Source organism: Protopterus annectens, chromosome 4.part0, assembly GCF_019279795.1.
Source record: "Protopterus annectens isolate FY-2018-M chromosome 4.part0, PAN1.0, whole genome shotgun sequence".
Lineage (NCBI taxonomy): Eukaryota > Metazoa > Chordata > Ceratodontiformes > Protopteridae > Protopterus > Protopterus annectens.
In genome coordinates, this window is record NC_056733.1 from 54,798,367 (window position 1) to 54,810,934 (window position 12,568).

The 12,568-nt window shown below is 38.4% G+C and overlaps 1 protein-coding gene across 2 annotated transcripts in view; it reads right to left on the reverse strand.

Annotated features, from left to right (window-relative positions):
* Positions 1-8,536: 8,536 nt before the first annotated feature.
* The window catches only part of NPTX1 (neuronal pentraxin 1), a 15,279-nt gene continuing 11,247 nt past the window's right edge, over positions 8,537-12,568 (reverse strand). For both annotated transcript variants that reach the window (XM_044068085.1, XM_044068084.1), the window contains exon 5: positions 8,537-12,568. This exon is cut by the window's right edge and continues 1,245 nt beyond it. The gene's annotated coding sequence lies outside the window, so the exon portion shown is untranslated.

The window sequence follows — 12,568 nt, forward strand, 5'->3', positions numbered from 1 at the left end:
ATTCAGATCTGGGTAGTTGTGTCCGTACATCCTTTTTATGCCCTAAGTTCTGTGCAATCAAGATCTTTTTCAGGCTTATCTATACTAGCTGAACAACGGACTGCCTGGAAGGGGACAACCCTTATGTAACAAATACTGCAACAGTGATAAGAAGGTCATCTACTGTTATGGTAAGATTTTGCACAGCTGTACTTCCTTCTGCGTTACTTTTAGTACATCAGTTGTTTGGCACTATGTTTATAACTTTCCTCTGTTCCTTTGTGTATCCTGTTTCCCTGCTGTACTGTTACTAGGCACATTTTGCATATTTGCATTTGCTTGCATTTCCATAGCAGTATCACACCAGATAACTGTATAGTCATATGCTGTGCAATGCACCTACCAATGCCGTGAGCGTTTATCTGTGGTCATCATGTAACAGTATGCATATGTATGTATGCATGTACGTATGCATGTATGTATGTATTTATGTATTTACTTATTTTTATTTTGAATTTGTTAACTGTGGTAGAGTACTGTTTCCCTTGAAACTATTTCATTCTCAGCATGGGGATAAACACAAAAGATACATGCATGAATACAGAGTGAAAGACAAAAATGCAATACATATATATACATATTATATACAAAATGTCTATCGCTGTTGGCTTGAGGCTATAAAGAAAATACGTACGTGATATTATATACAGAGTGATTGACAAAACACAATATATACATGCATTATTTACAGAGTGACTGACAAAACATAATATATACATGAATTATACACACAGTGGATAATAGAGTTGGCATGCTGAAGGAATTACAATAAAAAGCAGAGTCAGAGCAAGCTACATAGAGAGGAGTAGGGTAGGAAGAGATAAGGTTATATGACATGACAGAGAGAGAGAGAGAGACAACAGTTGTGATTTTCAAGATTCTTGTAATGTGCTTTTAATTCTGATCAGAAAATGGAGTAAGAGGAATGATCTTTAAAAAAAAGAAAGGAGAGTCGTACAGTTTGGGACCAAGGACTGAGAAAGTATGGTCTCATACCATGGGGGGGGGGGCTTGGAGAAGAGGTCCTGAGTGGATAAGATTTCTAAGGTTGTGTGTTGGTAGATCTCTGAATAGTTTGAAGGCTGGTGGGAGGAACTCTTGTTCATATTAAGTACAGTTGAGAGGTGAGTAGAGATAGAAGCACATTGTTTCACAAGTAGCTAGTTAGCTGTTTCAATGGTTTTGTATTGGTCTTCCTTTGTTGGGGAGAGTGTGATGAATCTGCATATGGTATTTTAGATATATAGAATGAAAAATATATGATAATAATGGAAAAAAGATAAATTAAGCACCACAGCTCAAAACTGTGCAAATATTGTATTTGTCATTTTTTTTCCAGATCATGGTTAGTTACCATTGACACAGGTACCTGCCTAATTCATTGTCATAGCATTCCCAGTTTATTCCTATCATCATCATCATCATCTTCTTTCAGCTGTTCCCGTTAGGGGTCGCCACAGTGGATCACCTGTTTCCATTTCTTCCTGTCCTCTGCATCTTGCTCTTTCACACCAACCACCTGCATGTCCTCTCTCACTGCATCCATAAACCTTATCTTAGGCCTTCCTCTTTTCCTGTTACCTGTTGGCTTCATCCTTAGCATCTTTTTCCCAATATATTCCGCATCCCTTCTCAGCACATGTCCAAACCAACGTAATCTTGCCTCTCTGGCTTTGTCTCCAAACCTTCCAACCTGGGCTGACCCTCTAATATACTTATTCCTAATCCTGTCCACCCTCGTCACACCCAGTGCAAATCTTAACTTCTTTAACTCTGCCACATCCAGCTCAAACTCCTGCCTTTTTGTCAGCGCCACTGTCTCCAGCCCATATAACATAGCTGGTCTCACTACTCTCTTGTAGACCTTCCCTTTCACTCTTACTGGTACTAGTCTGTCACAAATCACTCCTGACACTCTTCTCCACCCACTCCATCCTGCCTGTACTCTCTTCTTCACCTCTCTTCCACACTCACCGTTACTCTGAACTATTGACCCCAAGTATTTAAACTCATCCACCTTCGCCACCTCTACTCCTTGCATCCTCACCATTCCTCTATCCTCCCTCTCATTCACACACATATATTCTGTCTTAGTCCTGCTGACCTTCATTCCTCTTCTCTCTAGAGCATATCTCCATCTCTTCAGAGTCTCCTCCACCTGTTCCCTACTCTCACTACAGATCACAATGTCATCTGCAAACATCATAGTCCATGGGGACTCCTGTCTGATCTCGTCTGTCAACCTGTCCATCACCATTGCATATAAGAAAGGGCTCAGAGCTGATCCTTGATGTAACCCCACCTCCACCTTAAACGCATCCGTCACTCTCACCGCAGACCTCACCACTGTCACACTACCCTCGTACATATCCTGTACTACTCTTACATACTTCTCTGACACTCCTGACTTCCTCATACAATACCACAACTACTCTCTAGGCACCCTGTCATATGCTTTCTCCAAGTCTACAATAACACAATGCAACTCCTTCTAACATTCTCTGTACTTCTCCATCAACACTCTCAGAGCAAACATTGCATCTGTAGTGCTCTTTCCCGGCATGAAACCATACTGCTGTTCACTAATCATCACATCCCTTCTTAACCTAGCTTCCACTACTCTTTCCCATAACTTCATGCTGTGACTGATCAATTTAATCCCTCTGTAATTACTACATCTCTGCACATCACCCTTATTCTTAAAAATCAGTACCAAAACACTTTTTCTCCATTCCTCAGGCATCCTCTCACTTTCCAAGATTTCATTAAACAATCTGGTTAAAAACTCCACTGCCATTTCACCTAAACACCTCCATGCTTCCACAGGTATGTCATCTGGGCCAACAGCCTTTCCATTCTTCATTCTCTTCATAGCTATCCTTACTTCCTCCTTGCTAATCCATTGTACTTCATGATTCACTATCCCTACATCATCCAACCTTCTCTCCCTCTCATTCTCTTCATTCATCAATCCCTCAAAGTACTCTTTCCATCTCCTCAACACACTTTCCTCGCTTGTGAGTATGTTTCCCTCATTATCCTTTATCACCTTTACCTGCTGCACATCTTTCCTAGCTCGATCCCTCTGTCTAGTCAATTGGTACAGGTTATTTTCTCCCTCCTTAGTGTCCAACCTTTCATACAACTCTTCATATGCCTTATCCTTCGCCATCTCTCTCTTTGCCATGCACCTCATCTCCTTATACTCCTGTCTACTTTCTTCATCTCTCTGACAATCCCACTTCTTCTTTGCCAACCTCTTTGCCTGTATACTCTCCTGTACTTCCTCATTCCACCACCATGACTCCTTGTCGTCCTTCCTCTGTCCCGATGTGATACCAAGCACCTTTCTAGCAGTCTCTCTTACTAGCTCTGCTGTAGTTACCCATCTATTTGGAAACTCTTCACTGCCACCCAGTGCCTGTCTTAACTCATCCCTGAACTCCACCTCACAATTACCCTTTTTCAATTTCCACCATTTGATCCTTGGTGCTGCCCTCACACTCCTCCTCATCCTCTTCTTGATCAGCAATGTCATCCTACAAACCACCATCCTATGCTGCCTAACTACACTTTCTCCGGCCACCACTTTACAGTCTCCAATCTCCTTCAAACTGGCCCTCCTACATAAGATGTAATCCACCTGTGTGCATCTTCCTCCACTCTTGTATGTCTCCCTATGCTCCTCCCCCTTGTTAAAATACGTATTCACCACAGCCATGTTGTTATTAATTTCTTTCTCCATTTCAGTTATATTATATTGTGTTATATTATACTGTGTTATGTTGTGGACTTCTTGTTAATAAACTCTTGTATGTCTGAAACTTTTCCCTACAAACTGGCTGTGCCCGTTTGGACCTCTCAGTCAACAAACAAAAAATGGTCAATTAATTTTATCAATTAAACTGCTAACATTAGTATTTAGAAACCTAAAATGTTCCTTTTCTAATGTTGTATGATCATTGTTGTTCACTGTTTCAATTATTCTAAAAATGAGATGCTGGGTTGTTCTTCTAAAGACCCATGAGATGCTGGGTTGTTCTTCTAAAGACCCATATATTTGGCAGTCATCAAAGAAGGTTAAGGCTTTGAGCTGTCATTCCCCTGATACAGGGTTTGATTCCCTCAACCTTCAATTGCTTATTGTGTGACCTCAAGCAAGTCACTTAACCAAACATTACTCATAGCTTGCCCCTACAAAGGGATTCGATACCCAGTGGGCCTACCTGTTTAATAAATGTGTATCACTACAGATATTTACCAAGGTTTTCACTACAAGAGATAAATGCGCAGAATTGCTTGCGCACTTAAAAACTTTTGTTTTCAGTATCTCTAGATGCTTCAGAAAAACATTGCTTGGTAGGCAGTTTAAAATGATTATGTACCTTATTGGTTAACTATTCCAAAAGGCAGAACATCAAGCAGTGGGGGGGGGGGGGTAATCACTTCCCTAGGAATTTATATTTGGGACATGTTCCTGAAACCCTTCCTTAAAGTACACAATGTCCCATTTAGAAATAAATTTTAGTCTATCAGTAGTACAGAATTGTGTGATCTTTATTTTGTTGTAGTTAACTCATAATTGTTAGCTGTAGGAGCATTAACAGATGTTGCCTAAGTATTATTGTATGGACTGCTGAATATCAACAGCGTGAGAGGTGACTTGGTGAAAACCTGATAAGTGATACAAAGGATAAACAAGATTTCTGTAATGTCTAAGGCAAATTAATTAATGAATGCTAAGAATATTAATATCCTAACAGTTACTTCTGAGACACCTGCCTTTTTGTGAGAATCCAGGGATGCTGTGCTGATGATTTTGCCATTTACTGTATAGTATTGAGTGACAGAGCTCTGAAAATGCAAACTTGGTTTGGTAATTAGACCAAATATTCATTGTGACCTTGATCTGCTGAGTTGCAAGCTTTGTGTAAGGTCCAGAAAGACAGCTTTAGGGAAAAGACCTCTTTCCAGGCTTCATCTGAAGCTAACCAAGGAGCAACAGTACTTCTCTTCTTGTAAAGTCATGCTTTTCGTAGATCAGAATGCTGTGCTTTCTTAGATAATTATGTAGCTAATTATCAAAACACCCACACTTTTCCTGATGATGTTTGCCATTAACCTGATAAGTGGCAAGTTGTAAATGTGTTTTTGAGGTCTTATAATTAAGTCAGTGCAGAATTTAAATAAGTGAAAGATAGCATGAATTACCTTTCTGGCTCTTTGTCTCATTAAGTCTGTTCAAACAGTATTTTATTCACCTTCAGAAGATGTTGGAAAAGTCAAATAGTAGTAAGTCTAAAGAGCTACTAGTCGTGTCTGTAGGAAGGTAATATAAAAGGGTATCAGCTAAAGTTCTGAAAAGTTTTCCTTGAAGCTACAAAACAGCTAAAAAAGTTCAGACTGCTGCATTTGTCTGCCTTTGGATGATAACTTCATGTATTTTAATATTTCTAGTGTACCATTATTAAATTGTTTACCAGGCTATTCAGGTAACTAGGTGTAATTCTGTAGTATAAGTGTGTTTGGCTCAAACCAGTCAGGATGATCTAGTCATGAGGCCTTGCATGAAGGCACTGCTAACAAAAATGGGTGTCTCTTTTTATTGCTAATAATGTATCTGAGTATATAGTCTTTATATAATGTGTTAGTTTTTGGATTCAGCATAGTAGTCCAGTTTGCAATCAGTGTACACCTACCACTGCATGACTAGCACTCTTGTCTGTGCTTCCTCCACCTATACCTCCATCTTCATTATACTGGACAGTAGTCACCCTAATATCATTAATATTACCTTCATCATAGGCAAGATCATTCATCAGTCTTTTCAACAAATATTAACAGATGTATCTCCCTTGAGAAGATGGTACTTCTTTTAAACTTCATGCCTTCCTTTAAAGCATCCATCTAAATTTGCATCTGCAAAGTATCACCTATTACACTGGTAAAAAAACACACATTTCCTGTTCTTGCATTTTTCTCATTTGTAATTAGCATGTGTGTGTGTGTGTGTGTGTGTGTGTGTGTGTGTGTGTGTGTGTGTGTGCGTGTGTGTGTACGCGTGCGTGCGTGTGTGTGTGTGTGTGTGTGTGCACGTGTGTGTGTGCGTGTATGTGTGTGTATGTGTGTGTGCGTGCATGCGCGTGTGTGCGTGTGTGTATGTGTGTGTGTGTGTGTGTGTGTGTGTGTGTGTGTGTGTGTGTGTGTGTGTGTGTGTGTGCATGCGTGTGTGTGTATATGCGTGTGTGTGTGTGTGTGTGCATGCGTGTCTGTGTGTATGTGTATGTGTGCGTGTGCGTGTGTGTGTGTGTGTGTGTGTGTGTGTGTGTGTGTGTGTGTGTGTGTGTGTGCTACATGTAATATTTTACTTCCTCTCTGTGTTTATTTTAATTCCTGATATATCAGATTGCAAATTGTATTGCCCTTGTGGATGTTTTTGATTTGTTAACATTCTGCTCACGTGCTGTTAAGCATAAAATAGATAAATTAATGCAAATCAAATGAAGCAGCAGTCTTAGGCAGACTTGATATTTAGAGCTGTTCTTTCAAAGGCCTGGAAGACAGAAAGGTGTCACCTACAGAAGAAACATATCTGCTGATAAGGTTACAATACCTTTTGAGTTAGACAGCCGGTGCTGGGCATAAGGAAAATTAATACATGTCCATACTGTATGCAGCGAATTACTGACCTGACTTTTGTTGTACAATAACTGTAATGGTTGAGCACTGGCTGGCCAGCACAAGAAACCAAAATTAAAAAAAAATGTGAATGAAATGGCACTGCTCTACAGATCCTCAAAGCTTCCATACAAATTAATTATCCAGGTCTATGGCAGTCAGTTGGAAAATTACGTGGTGCAGATTTAAGCCATACAAAAATGCCCCAGGCAATAGAGCTTAAGGAGAAAGTAACAAGATGACCTGGTATCTCATGTTGTGTGTATTTAACAAAATGTTTTTCTGGGTACACATGGAAAAATACCTGCTATTTCACTTTTTTTAGCATTGTGTATGACTTTATTGTAATGAACCCACAGCAAATAACTGCTGATAGAAGCCATTGTGCTTAGAAAATAACCACATCCTCAGTAAGAAGGGGCTAGAGCCCTTGCTGTCGCAGTGATTGGTGTGATAAAGCCCCTTTTTATTTTCTTTAATCAGCTTGTTGAATAGACCTGGTCAATTCAAAGTCACTATAGAATACCATTTAATGTAAGTATTTCAAAATGTTCATGAAATGTACTCCTAGGCATCTACTCCCACCACAGTGGTTTGGACTGTGTACTTTCTGACCATCTCAGGTTGCATGAGACTCCTACCAGAAATTTCAATAAATGAACATTCTTCAGTTAAACCGTATGACCATGTCTTCTACATAGTTGTGGATATGTAAACAGCAGGTCAGAGGTCAGGTGCAATGATATCCAGGAAATGTATGCAATGAAACCATTTAAAGTTCTTTTCTTTGATTTCCAAAAATAGAGTACCTTATCAAAACAGCTAGCCATCTTATCTGAAATTACCATTTGATTCAAGACAATGTACACATATTTCAAGCACCTATGTGGCAGTACGCAAACAGATTCCAAATCTTTATGGATGTGGGCTATTCAGAATTACTTAAATTAAAAGGGAAGACTCCATTGCATAAGAAAGACAATGTCTCTGCTTGGAGGGAGAAATGCACCAGCATGACAGTTATTACATTTATAACTATTTTTTCAGAGCACAAACACCAGTCACTACAAAGATAAACTAAACAAGATTGTCTTGTTCATATAAGAGTTGTTGTTGTGTCTTTCGGCTTTTCCCGGTTAGGGGTCGCCACAGCAGAACTCCGGACTGCTAATGATTGGTAGTTGATTTTTACGTGCCGAGTTACCGGCCCTAATTTCAAAAATCCCTGTAGTGACTGGTATTTGCACTATAAAAAATAGTTATAAATATAATAACTGTCGGAAGAAAGTGAATACATTCCACGAGTTACAAATATTCAGATTTATCATATGTGCTAAGCAGGATATAATATGCAAATACAGACTGTATGATAGCTACATGAATGAACAGCTCTAAATATTCAAATTTATCATCTGTGTTAAGAGGGTGATTTTACTAATGCAAATATAGCATACAAATGCAGAGTGTATGATATGTATGTGAATGAACAGCCTTAAATCTGTTCTCTGAAATCCATGCCTACTGCTTTTAAAATGGGCCCTCATGAATTTTCCAAAAGCAGCTCACGGCTGCATCCTGTGCTGTCCTTGCAGTTAAACCAGTTTACTGCAAGCTGCCATGATTAAATTGCACAAAAAAATCTAGAGGCTGAAAAACAAATCAAATATATGCATGCTTTTCTCCACCCTGCATCTTTCTTATGAAAAGGCAGCATGCTCACTTAAGCAGACACCCATACAAAGCTATATCCTTACTGCTCAAAAATGAAATTAACAAATAATATAGAAACTAAGCAGTGGTGAAAAAAATTAAAGAAATCTTCATCTTTTATTCTTTATTGTGTAAAAATAAACTTAACAATTCATGTTTTCATTAGCAATAAAAGGAAAAAAAGCATGAATGCCAGTAGAAACAGTGCATTTACAGAACTGCCATTTTGTGCATGTGTGATTCCTGGTAAAATAGTGTGCTTACACATCCAACCCCCAAGGAAAAAAGCAACAGCGAAATAGTACAGAAATATGGAAACATGTACAGCTTTGGTCTGCAAAACAAATAGATAGGAAAGTGTACTCCTTTTAATACTGTACAACATATATATTTACATTTTATAAATGTTCTTATTTTATAGAAATATGTTTGGCAAATCAGACACATCCAGGTTTCTAAAAGTGCCTCATAAATTGACTATTATGGTCACCAAGTGATTGCTTATCATAAGTTCACATGGTAGCCCTCTCTTTCATAGATACATTGGAATTATATCTCTGTCTAATGGAAAAGCATGTGCTTTATAAGTAATTAACTCTGTAAAAAATAGCTACAGTCACCCTGAGCCATATTATAGTTGAAGAATAAATATTTGGAGTTATTAGAGCCCCTGTGTATAGATTTATATAGACAATTATTCTAGTCATGTAGTCACTGAAACCTTTACAATTTCAATTATACAATATAAAAATGAATAGCTTGTAATATGCATATCTGTAGTTAGATAATGTTTCTTATTTCAACATTAGTTTTACTTCAAATTGTGCAAAACACAAGAGAAAAGGACAAAGCTTACTATACTGTGACTTAAAACATCTTGGGAAAGAAAGAAAGGTACACAAATCCCTTTCCCTTTCAGCTGAACTGCCCTCTGTTCCCCATGCAAAATATGCAATTGCTTACTAGAAGTACTTGAAGAAAACACACTTAAACCTGAAGTTTAACAAAATGCATTCCTTCTAAAGGAGTGTCAGCTGAATATATCAGTGTTAGGCTTACCTCTGTACATTGTGTATGCCTTAGTGTTTTCATGTTCATCACACTGCATAGTACATTATAGAATATTCTAACCCCTGACATAATCACAGTATTACATTTAGGCTCAGGCAGGAAACATTTTTTACCTAAAAGAAAATAATTTAATTTCAGTTAAGATTGTTTTAATAAGTCATTGAACCTAGAATATATCTGAAATAAGCAACTTTTTTAAAGAAAAGACAAGCTTGACTGCCATACTGAGCTAAAGCAAAATGACAAACATGATTTAACATTGCATGTTTAAAAAACAAGTACTGCCCCAGTACATACAAATATTTCAAATACTTCCCACAATATAATGAATACTAAGAATCTTTGAAAACGTATTCATCTGTTACACAATATTAAAACTTCTGAGGACTGTGCGGTCATTTGTCATATCTTTTTTTCCAAGAATACGGTTTGCTCAAGTCTGTTTTATTCCAGAGCAGCACTTTTCAAGACTTCAGCTTCTGCTTTTCACTTCTTTTTTTCTGAAATTACTGTTTGCACTGATGCACTTGTCATTCAGTTGGACAACATTAGGTGACACTTGGCAGGAATTTAATTTCACATGGATTCAGATCCCTGGTGAATGTAAGTCTGTAAAGCTGCAGTCTCTGATAGTTTAGATATGTGGTGGCAGTTTGCTGCAACCAACAAAATGAGTGGATTGCATTGCCTCAGAACTGAGTTAGAATTTCACAGCCACCACAATAGCATGCATGTCACTTGACTTCCTTGTGCTATCAAAGAGCCATGGTTCATAAACTGTAAGCATTGTTCTGTTACAAGTTCAGGCATATTAGGATTATGTGCAGGAAACAGGCTTCACACTCCTCATTTTACAGTATTTAATTTCATTCAAATTGTGTTAGCCAGATAGGCCTCCTCAGACAGCAGTTGTCTTTTCAGCATTGATCCAGAAATATAATAAAGCTAAGTAGCTTAACCAGAACCAGAAAGTACACAAATGAGGAGTGATAGGATTCAAACTTGGGTCACCAGTTGTATTGCCCTACCCATTAACCACCAAAGCTATACTGTCTCCATATATACTTCTTTTAGCTACTTTTGCTCTGTCACATAGTAGTTTGCTGCAATGGAAATAATTAGGATATCAAGTGCTCTTTGTGCAACAACTGATAAATATGGCTACGTCATTGCATTGTTAGAGCTGAAAAGGTACTTTCCTGATAGACACAAATAAATGTATGATAAGAGGCGGTCTGCTATAAAATATGTGAAAAGCTTTACTGCATCTACTTATTCTTCTCAACTTTCTCCTTCAATGGCAAACTGAATTGAAGTACTAATTGTGGATTATCTGAGTTTGGAGAAATCATACTAAGGAGTCTTGAATGGCAAGGCACCTTATTATATCCTGCTTAAAATTCCTCCTTAATATAGATTCTGTAGTGACACATCTTGTCAATTTAGTTGTAGTATTGCATGGTCTCAGTGGTAATGTGAAAAATATGAGGAAAGTAGGAAAGAAGCCAAAGCCTGTCTTTGCCATGAGCATAGTTTCTTCTGATTGTCTTACACCATTCTATTCAGTGAGGTCACATGATGATGGGTGGTACAAGTTGTAGAAAACATGGCTGATATGCTGCTGATAACATCAGTCAAGACAGCAACCAGATATAGTTAGGCAAAATATATCCATCCATTCATCCACAACCCACTCTCCCATTTTTGCACATGGGGGTCAGGGTGTCACTTCAACAGTGACAATCATCTAGAGCCAGTGTGCACATGTTGGCTGGCAAGCTCTGTCACATGTAGTAAAAATGGTGAATTATAACATTATGAAACCATTTCCAAAAAGCTAATAATGTGATTAATATTTATCTTTCCCACTGGACACTTGAGTGTTTACGTGCCACTTAGACAAGTGACCCTTCCTGTGAGTGGTATGGTGCATTATTTAGAACTATATTACATATTGCAGAGACACTGAAATGCATATTTAACTACAGCTCTGAAAACATTTTTTTTTTGCTTTGAAGGGGGTAATATAATCTCCTCCCCCAAAAAGTGAGGTAAATATGAATTAATTTAGATCAACATCATTGCAAATGAGATAAGCCATTACAGAAGAAAACAAATATCCATGTCATACATTTTTTCTTCCTCTCTTGTTCTAGCTTCTTTGTTTGCATTTCAGTGTCAATTTAAAGCATTGGACATCTGTAAGTCTCATCCTACATGGAAGGACAGCACTGGACCTCTGTAAGTCTCATCCTACATGGAAGGACAGTACTGACCTCTGTAAGTCTCATCCTACATGGAAGGACAGTACTGACCTCTGTAAGTCTCATCCTACATGGAAGGACAGCACTGGACCTCTGTAAGTCTCATCCTACATGGAAGGATAGCACTGGACCTCTGTAAGTCTCATCCTACATGGAAGGACAGCACTGGACCTCTGTAAGTCTCATCCTACATGGAAGCACAGCACTGGACCTCTGTAAGTCTCATCCTACATGGAAGGACAGCACTGGACCTCTGTAAGTCTCATCCTACATGGAAGGACAGCATTGGATCTCTGTAAGTCTCACCTTACATGGTAAGACAGCAGTGCATTTCTGTAAGTCTCACCCTACTAGATAAAACAGTTGTACTAAAGAGATTGTGCCACTTCATCATTTCTCCTTTCTAGCTAAGACTGAAGGGTGTCACTGAAGAAACATGTCCAGTGAAGAAAGAGAGACAGCAGTAGAGAGCTAGAGAGACAGACATACAGCGGAAATGAGACCAGTTCTGGGATCTACTCCAACTGTTTTCTAACACTTTTTAAGTTCTTATATGGAGCTTTGTACAAAAGTATAAATATATACATCTCATGATCGATGGCACAAAATATGCATGGGAATGCACAATCTCTTTAGAACTGCTGCCCTCAGGTTACCCAAAAAAAAGGGATGGTGTATCCAGTGGGCCTGCCTACTTAACAAATAGGTATTACTATTGTTGGAGGTTAGATATGGCATAATGGTTAAGGTGTACCTCAGAGACACAAAATACAATGTTTGATTCCCATATTGGGAAGCATGGATAG